The following is a 9085-nucleotide window of genomic DNA, read 5'->3' on the forward strand; positions in this document are numbered from 1 at the left end:
TCCAACCCAGTGTTTCTCATGATGTACTCTGCATATAAGTTAAATAAGCAGGGTGACAATATACAGCCTTGATGTACTCCTTTTCCTATTTTTCTGATTATTTGGCTTTAAAAATTAAAAAAAAATATTAAAAATGTTTACTGTGGTAAAAAAAAATATATATATATATATATGAACATAAAATTTACCATTTTAACCAGTTTTAAGTATATAGTTTTGTGGTATTAAATACATTCACATTGTGTGGTTATCACCACCATCCATCTCCAGAATTTTATCTTCCTCATCTGAAACTCTGTATCCATTAATCAGTAATTTCCTGTTACCCTCTCCCTGCAGCCCTGCCACTACCATTGAACTTTAAACTGCTATAAATTTGACTATTCCTAGGAGAAGATGATGACACCCCACTCCAGTACTCTTGCCTGGAAAATCCCATGGACAGAGGAGCCTGGTAGGCTGCAGTCCATGGGGTCACGAAGAGTTGGACATGACTGAGCGACTTCACTTTCACGCATTGGAGAAGGAAATGGCAACCCACTCCAGTGTTCTTGCCTGGAGAATCCCAGGGATGGGGGAGCCTGGTGGGCTGCCGTCTCCGGGGTCGCACAGAGTCGGACACGACTGAAGCGACTTAGCAGCAGCAGCAGCAGGAACCTCATGCAAGTGGAAACATACAGCATTGGTCCTTCTGTGCCTGACTTATTTCACCAGCATGATGTCTCCACAGTTCATTCATGTTGTGTCATGTGTCAGAATTTTTTTCCCTTTTAAGGATGAATAACATTCCACTGTATGTATACTACATTTTGTTTATATATTCATCTGTTGATCAGTTAGTGAATAGATGTTGAGTTTCCTGAGTGTGCTTTTGAATATTCACACTCCTACTTGTCAAAATCCACTTCAGTCTACAAGTCTGTGTCTGTTGCATATTATGTGCATAACCCCATTAGGTACTATGAGCCCTGGATCTACTCCTTGATTTAATCCTTATGTGTAGTGGGTGGATAAGATACCCACATTTGTCACTGCAGAGTAGGCAGTGGTCAGTGCCATTGGAGAACCAGAAACAGACTTGATGCTGGAATTAAGGGGAAGCATTGAAAGCTTCCAGCTGAGAGGATAAGGTAGCTCTCAGGGAAGTTCTGGGGCTCAGAAAAAGAGCAGCATGGAGAATAGGTAGAAAGTGGGGAGAGAGTTCCCTGGTGGCTAGTGATTAGGATTATGGGCTTTCACTGGCAGGGCCTGCTTGGGGAACTCATACTGCAAGCTTCTCAGTGCAGTGAGGCAAAAGACAAACAAAAAACTTTCAAACCGAAAAAACAATGGTAATAGAAAAAGATAAGAAAGTAGGGAAGGTATTCCTGATGGACGGAGTAGCTTGAGTCAAAGAGCAGAGTATGAACATGTCCCTCACTGTTGACTTATTTATTGACTTTAGGCGGTCACATAGGGTATTTATATGGTGGTGCTCCAGTGCCATTTCATGGGCCCTCTGGTATCTTCTCTGTCTGTAGCCTAGTGAATTGTCTTTTATTCTGCGGTTATGTGCTTCATCTCATTTGGTGAGTGTGTGAGTGTGTGTGTGTGTGAGATTCAAATGGCCTTTATTTCCTTTAAAATGATGCAGATAATGATAGTTTTGTTCTGTTTTCATGCCCCGATTGGCCAAATAAAAATCAGATGACTCAGACTATCTGTGTTTTTAATGAAGCTTTTCAGGAGTGTTACAGACAAAGTCTAAAAAAATGAGTCTGGCAAATATCTATTAAAGGATGAAAGAAAGGGAATAGCAATAAATATTCATAAAGCGTTTACCATGTGGCAGAACCATGATAAGCCTTTTACGGCTGTTGACTCACAACAGTCTGAAGAAGTTGTAGATCAAACTACAATCCTCACTTTACATGAAGGCATTGAGGCTCCAAAGTTAAAGTAACCTTCAAAGGTTTATACACCTCGTAAATCAGTGAGCTAGGGAATGCACCCAGTAGTCAGACCCAAGAGCCTTTCTCACCACACTGTCTACCTTTCTGTAGCAAGTTCTTTTTTTAAGCACTGTTCCTTTTATTTATTTATTTATGGCTGTGCTGGGTCTTCATTGCTTCTCTCAGGCTTTCTCTAGTTGCAGTGAGCGGGGGGCTACTCTCTAGTTATCAGTACTCGGGCTGCTCATTGCAGTGGCTTCCTTGTGGCTTAGTTGTTCTGTGCCATGTGAAATCTTCCCGGACCGTGGATAAAACCTGTGTCACTGCATTGGTAAGCAGATTCCCAACCACTGGATCTCCACAGAAGTCCCTTTGCAAGTTCTGTGTCAGCCAGCCCTGAATAAAATTTTAATGAGGTGGATGAATGTAGAGCCTGTTATAGAGAGTGAAGTAAGTCAGAAAGATAAAGACAGATACTGTATATTAATGCATATATATAGAATCTACACACACACACACACACACACACACACACACACACCTATATATATATGTATTGATGATCCTACTTGCAGGGCAGCAAAGGAGACACAGACATTTTGGACACAGTGGCTAGAGGAGAGGGTGGGATGATTTGGAAGAATAGCACTGAAATGTATACATTATCATATGTGAAATAGATAGCCAGTGGGAATTTGATGTATGACACAGGGAACCGAAAGCCAGTGCTCTGTGACAACCTAGAGGGGTGGAATGGGGAGGAAGGTGGGAGGAGGTTTCAAGAGGGAGGAGGTTTCAAGAGAGAGGAAGCAAAATGAAGTGAAAGTCGCTCAGTCATGTCCAACTCTTTGCAACCCCATGGACTGTACAGTCCATGGAATTCTCCAGGCCAGAATACTGGAGTGAGTAGCCTTTGCCTTCTCCAGGGGATCTTTCCAACCCAGGGATCAAACCCAGGTCTCCTGCATTGCTGGTGGATTCTTTACCAGCTGAGCCACAAGGGAAGCTCCCAAGAGAAAGGGGACGTATGTGTACCTAATGCTGATTCATGTTGATGTGTGTCAGAAACCATCATGAGATTGTAAAGTAATTATAAAAAATAATAATAATAAAGCTGTCTGCGAGCTCTTGGTTCAATAAACATTCCCCAAAGAAAATAATAATGAAATAGTGATTTGGGGGCAAATACTTTGATGCCAATTATATTACACATGGGAATCATCACCCTATCTCCATTCCAGTCTAGTTTTTCTTCCACTGTTGCTGATATTCCCCAATTTCATGCCTCGCAACCAGTGCTGACATTTATAATACATTCAGCTCTTTCTGTCCTAGCCAAACCTGCAGTTTCCTGGATGTTTTCCTGGCAGGTAAAGCAGGATAAGGCTCCCTTTTGGTATAGAATGCATCCATTATATATTGCAGTTCTTTCTCAGCCTTTTGGGTGGCTAACTTTTGGTGTTAGAGGAATAGAGAGGAATTTTGAAATCAGGGATTTTTTTTTTTTTTTAATGATTTTGGGTGACTGCAAAATATGAAACTCTTCATGACATTGAGTGAATATCTTCTCTTCTCTTGCAAGTTTCCTTTGATGGCTTCTATGGAACAGAATTTCCAGTATATTTTCTCCCAAATTTTGTTGACTGGCACTATGACATTTCTTTAAAGTGTACCTTTACACTTTTAAAATTCCACATAGGCTTGTCATCATAGGAAGCAAGGGACTCAGCTTTGATCTGCAAAATTAACTCTACAAGGTAGCATGTTGTTATTCTATTTAGAAGACTTGAAAGCAGATCCAACAATTCAATTATGTTTAATTTGTAATTAACTCCCTCCTAAGCAGCTAATGGTGCATAACTTGGACACTACTGTTCTGGATGGGCAAGGAGAATAAAATGGCTTATTTTAGAGAAAGCTTATCTTAGATAGGGTACCTACGGTTGTAGTAGTACTTCTTGGGATGACTTTCTGGCTCCAAAACAAAACTCTTCTTTGAAGGTGACATAAAGCTGAGACTGTGATGTTTGACCCCGATATATGGGAAAGCGATGATTGGTCTCAGAGTAGGCATCTGACCTGGTTATGCCAATCAGATTCTCTCTTCTGAGAATTTGGAATTTTGAACTGAGAGCAAAATATAGGTTTTGATGCTATTTCAGTCTCTTAAATGGCAGCGCTCTAGAGTGAGGTCTTTAAGTTCCTGCCTCCCATTTCTCTTGAGCTACCTTGATTCTTCAAAAAACTCGGTTATTTAATTTTTCCTTCAATTTTGTGAGCTACTGCAGCATTTTTCCAAGAAGTTCCTCTTATTTTTGAGTAGACTTTAGGGTTTGTCTAGTTTTCTTGCCACCAAAGTTAATGACAATACAGAAATCAAAGAAATTAATTCTTTACTAAATTTGTTAATGCAGGTGATGTCTACTTGGTGGCAATTATTATAGTTTTTAATTATGTGTGTGTTTGATGGGAAATTAGTATTTTACCATATGCTATGGTGCCTTATTGTTTTCATCATCATTTTCATCACGAGCATCATGACAACCCTTGTTTATAAAGAACTCTCTACCCAACCAAAAATTAAGCATTTTGCACACAAAAATGGCATTTGCTATGTGATTACAATAATACTGTTAAATGGATACTATCATTCTCCTTGTTTCATACTTTGGGAAGCTGAGGCAGAGAGTATTACTTGAAGTCATGCTTCTGGAAAGTGATGGAGAAATGATTTCAGTCTAGGTTTGTCACGCCTCAAAGAAAGATGACAATCTTATGTTTTGCACTGTAGTGCAGAAATGTAATTCTGCCCAAAGATGTTGTATTCCCTGGTTTATTGGTTTTTCTGTATTGAATACGGAAATGGGATAATTCTGTAGTTTTGGAAATTTAATACTCTATTTTAGTTGGCTTAATTATACTATCCCTTCTTTTTTTGTAGGTTACCTTGTTTGATGAGGCCAGGGATTAGGCAGTCAGGGTACCAGATTAGATAAATTGTCCTGAGAAGACCTCTTTGAGGAGGTGACATTGGAACTGAGACAGAATGATAAAAATAAGGCAGCTATGCAAAGATCAGAGACAGAATGTTCCAGGAAATGGGAAGAACAAATACACAGGTATTGATTTGGGAATGAACGTGGTGAGGTTAGAGGAAAAGAACCTCTGGAGAGGAGAGGAGTGAACAAGGGAATCAGTGATAAGAGATGATGGAGAGGAAGGTTAGAATTGAATCATTTAGGATCTTATAGTCCATAGTAAGGAATATGGATTTTATTATAAACACAGTGGACTAGCCATTAGGAAATTCAGAGGAGAGGAACAATATGATACAGTGGATTTCTCCTTCTGGGAATGATAGAGGAGCCAGCAACCCTCCTATAGAACATGTAGAAGGCTAGGTAAAATGAAGAGAAAATATTTATTTAAAGGCATTGAAGAGCTGCTAAGGTATCCAGGACTTGAGGGGCCAAAATACTGCAGAAAGGAAGTACACTGCAGAAAGGAAGTACACTGCAGTGACCTCAATAGTCTCACTCTTTTTCTTTTTGAAGCATTTGTGGATTTGTAAATGGTAAAGTTATAAGAGGCTAAAAGACCTAATAGAAAGTCCCTGCTAAGAAGTAGGGAAGTTGAGCAGAGATTTTGGCAGTCCTAAGGATACACAAATCAAAAAAAAAAAATGTAATAGAAGACTCAGTTCAGTTCAGTTCAGTCGCTCATTCATGTCCGACTCTTTGCGACCCTATGAATTGCACCACGCCAGGCCTCCCTGTCCATCACCAACTCCCGGAGTTCACTCAGACTCACATCCATCGAGTTGGTGATGTATAAAAAAGGTATTATGGTATGACAAAGCTGTATTTATTAGAGGAATGAGAGGTTGGGTAACGTTAAAATATCAAATAATGCTAACAAGGAAAAACCATATGATCATCTTAATAGAAACTCAACATCTAATCTTGACAAAAACTTTTCACAAATTCAGAATATAAGTAAACATCCTTAAAGGAAGAATATTTAGAAAACACAGAGCGAGCATCATCAGGCTTAAGTGAAATACTGAGATCCTTATCCTGTAATTAGGTATGAATTAAGGGTGATAACACCACTTCTGCTCAGTCTGATACAGGAGGGCCAAGTGAATGCTGTGGGGCTAGGAAAAGAAATAAAATATATAAGGATGAGAGACAAAGCAATAAGATTATATAATTTGCAGAAGATATAATTATATAGTATAAATTTAACATGAATTTAGCAAGTTTGTTGGATACAAAGTCATTTGAAAAAACTATTGTATATTTCATATCTGCAAAAAGGAATTATAGAATGAAATTTTTAAAAGATACTATTTTAAATCAATCCAGCAACATATAAAGAGGACTATAAACTATGATGAAATTATATTTCCCAAAATATAAAGTAGAACAATCATATGCATGCGTCATGCATGTTCGGTTGCTTCAGTCGTGTCTGACTCTTTGTGACTCTATGGACTATAGTGCACCAGGCTCCTCTGTCCATGGGATTCCCTAGCGAGAATACTGGAATGGGTTTCATGCCCTCCTCCAGGAGATCTTCCTGACCCAGGAATCAAACCCACAGTTCTTACATCTCCTGCATTGGCAGGTGGGTTCTGTATCACTAATGCCAGCCAGGAATCCCAGAACAATCATCTATCTATATCCAAAATTATGGGCTTCCCTGGTGACTCAGATGGTAAAGAATCTGTCTGCAATGCAGGAGACCTGGGTTCAATCCCTGGGTAGAGAAGATCCCCTGGAGAAGGGAATGGCAACCCACTCCAGTATTCTTGTCTGGAGAATTCCATGGACAGAGGAGCCTGGTGAGCTACTCCATGGGATAACAACAAGCTGGACACGACTGAGTGACTTAACACTTATCCAAAATGAGCCTATACTATGTACAAAATTAACTTGAAATACATTGCAGATAAAAACATAAACACTAAAACTATTAAAAAAATCTAGAAGAAAACATGGAAGAAAGTTTTTATGAAATTAGGTTAGTCAAAAATTTCTTAAATATAGCAGTAAAACCAAGATCCCTAAAAGAAAAGAAAAGATAAATTGGGCATCATAAAGTTTGAAAGTTGAATGCTTTAAAATATGCTACTAAGAAAATGGAAAGATAAGCAACAAAATGGGATGAAATAATTGCGAATAATATCTGATAAAGTACTTGTCCAGATGCATAAAAAACTCTTACAGGTTAATAATAAGACAAACCAAATTATGTTTGTTAATGACAAATAAGCACATGGGAAAATACTCAGATTATACTACTCTAAGGGCAGAAAATGAAGAGGAACTAAAGAGCCTCTTGATGAGGGTGAAAGAGAAGAGTGAAAAAGCTGGCTTAAAACTCATCATTCAAAAAGCTAAAATCATAGCATCTGGTCCCATCATTTCATGGCAAATAGATGGGGAAAAAGTGGAAACAGTTACAGATTTTATTTTCTTGGGCTCTAAAATCACTGCAAATAGTGAATGCAGCCATGAAATTAAAAGTTGCTTGCTCCTTGGAAGAAAAGCTATGACAAACCTAGACAGTATATTAAAGAACAGAGACATCACTTTGTCAACAAAGGTCCATCTAGTCACAGCTATGGTTTTTCCAGTAGTTACGTATGGATGTGAGAGCTGGACCATAAAGAAGGCTGAGTCCTAAAGAATCAATGCTTTCGAATTGTGCGGCTGGAGAAGACTCTTGAGGGTCCCTTGGACAGCAAGGAGATCAAATCAGTCAATCCTAAAGGAAATCAGTTCTGAATATTCATTGGAGGAACTGATGCTGAAGCTGAAACTCCCATACTTTGGCCTTCTGATTTGAAGAGCCATCTCATTGGAAAAGACCCTGATGATGGGGAGGCAAAAGGAGAAAAGGGTGGCAGAGGATGAGATGGTTAGATAGCATCACTGACTCAATGGACATGAATCTGAGCAAGCTCTAGAGACAGTGAAGGACACAGGAACCTGGTGTGCTGTACTCCATAAGGTTGCAGAGTCAGGCACCACTTAGCGACTGAACAACTGTAACAGATGAATAAATTGGGAGAGGATATGAAGTGTGTTTCTAGGGTGCTGGTAACATTCTATTTCTTGATTTGGGAGTGGTTACATGTGTATTCTGTGAAAATTTATTATAATTTATTTACATTTTTGTGTGTAAGATAGATTCCATTAAATAAGTATTTTGGAGAATGGATTGGAGCCAGTGAAAAACAAGGTCAGGATTTAGGAAGTTCCAGTGAGATGATGATCTGGGATTCAGGGTAGTGGTAGAGAGAGAAAGAAGCAGACAGATTTGAGAGACTGTGGAGGTAGTCTGGCGCCTCCACATGACTTAGTGGTAAGAGTATATGGGTTGAATGGTGTCCCCCTAAAAGATATTTGAAATCCTAACCCCCATTGCCTTAAAATGTGACCTTCATGGAGACAAGATCATTGCAGATGTAAGTAGTTAAGAATACCCTAGTGGAACAGGATGGGCCCTTATTAGAGTGTAACTGGTGTTCTTCTAAGAAGAGAAGAGACACAGATAAACGGATGCCTTAGAGGAGACTGTGATGACAGAGGCTGAGGTAAAGTGATGAAATTACAAGCTAAGAAATGCCAAGGATTGATGGCCCGTACCAGAAGCTAGGAAGAGGCAGAAAGGATTCTACCCAGAGTCTTGGAGGCAGCATGACCCTATTGACTTCTCGCCTCTAGAACTGTAAGATAGTAAGTACATTTCTTTCGTTTAAGTCACTCAGTTTGAGGTATTTTGTTATCACAGCCCTAGGAAGCTAATATAGGGAGGATGGAAAGGACATGCATAAGAATGACTACCTGTTTTCAGCACCTAAATGGATGAACTGACCAAATTGAACTTTATGTGGATCATCAAGGCAGATTTTGAACATTTAATTATGGATTTGATGATGCTTTCAGCACACGGTAGAACATAATGCATCAAGGATTCTGCATCTTAAGAAAGCGTTTTGTTTCTCATTCAGCATTCAGCCGGGAATTCACCTAAATCTCCTTGTGCAGTCAGGAGTATATCTTCTTCTTAAAGCCTTTTGGAGAAGGGATCACAGCCTCCCTTAGAATTATTTGGAAGGACAGCAGCAGGAGAAGCAGGTTGGT

The 9085-nt window shown here is 39.3% G+C and overlaps 1 protein-coding gene across 9 annotated transcripts in view; it reads left to right on the forward strand.

The window, feature by feature from the left end:
• The window catches only part of FHIT (fragile histidine triad diadenosine triphosphatase), a 1524027-nt gene that overhangs the window by 158792 nt on the left and 1356150 nt on the right, over positions 1-9085 (forward strand). Inside the window, exon 1 of one of the 9 annotated variants that reach the window (XM_059879907.1) lies at positions 8979-9079. The gene's annotated coding sequence lies outside the window, so the exon portion shown is untranslated. 9 annotated transcript variants of the gene reach the window in all.

Source organism: Bos taurus, chromosome 22 (assembly GCF_002263795.3).
Source record: "Bos taurus isolate L1 Dominette 01449 registration number 42190680 breed Hereford chromosome 22, ARS-UCD2.0, whole genome shotgun sequence".
Taxonomy (NCBI): Eukaryota; Metazoa; Chordata; class Mammalia; order Artiodactyla; family Bovidae; genus Bos; species Bos taurus.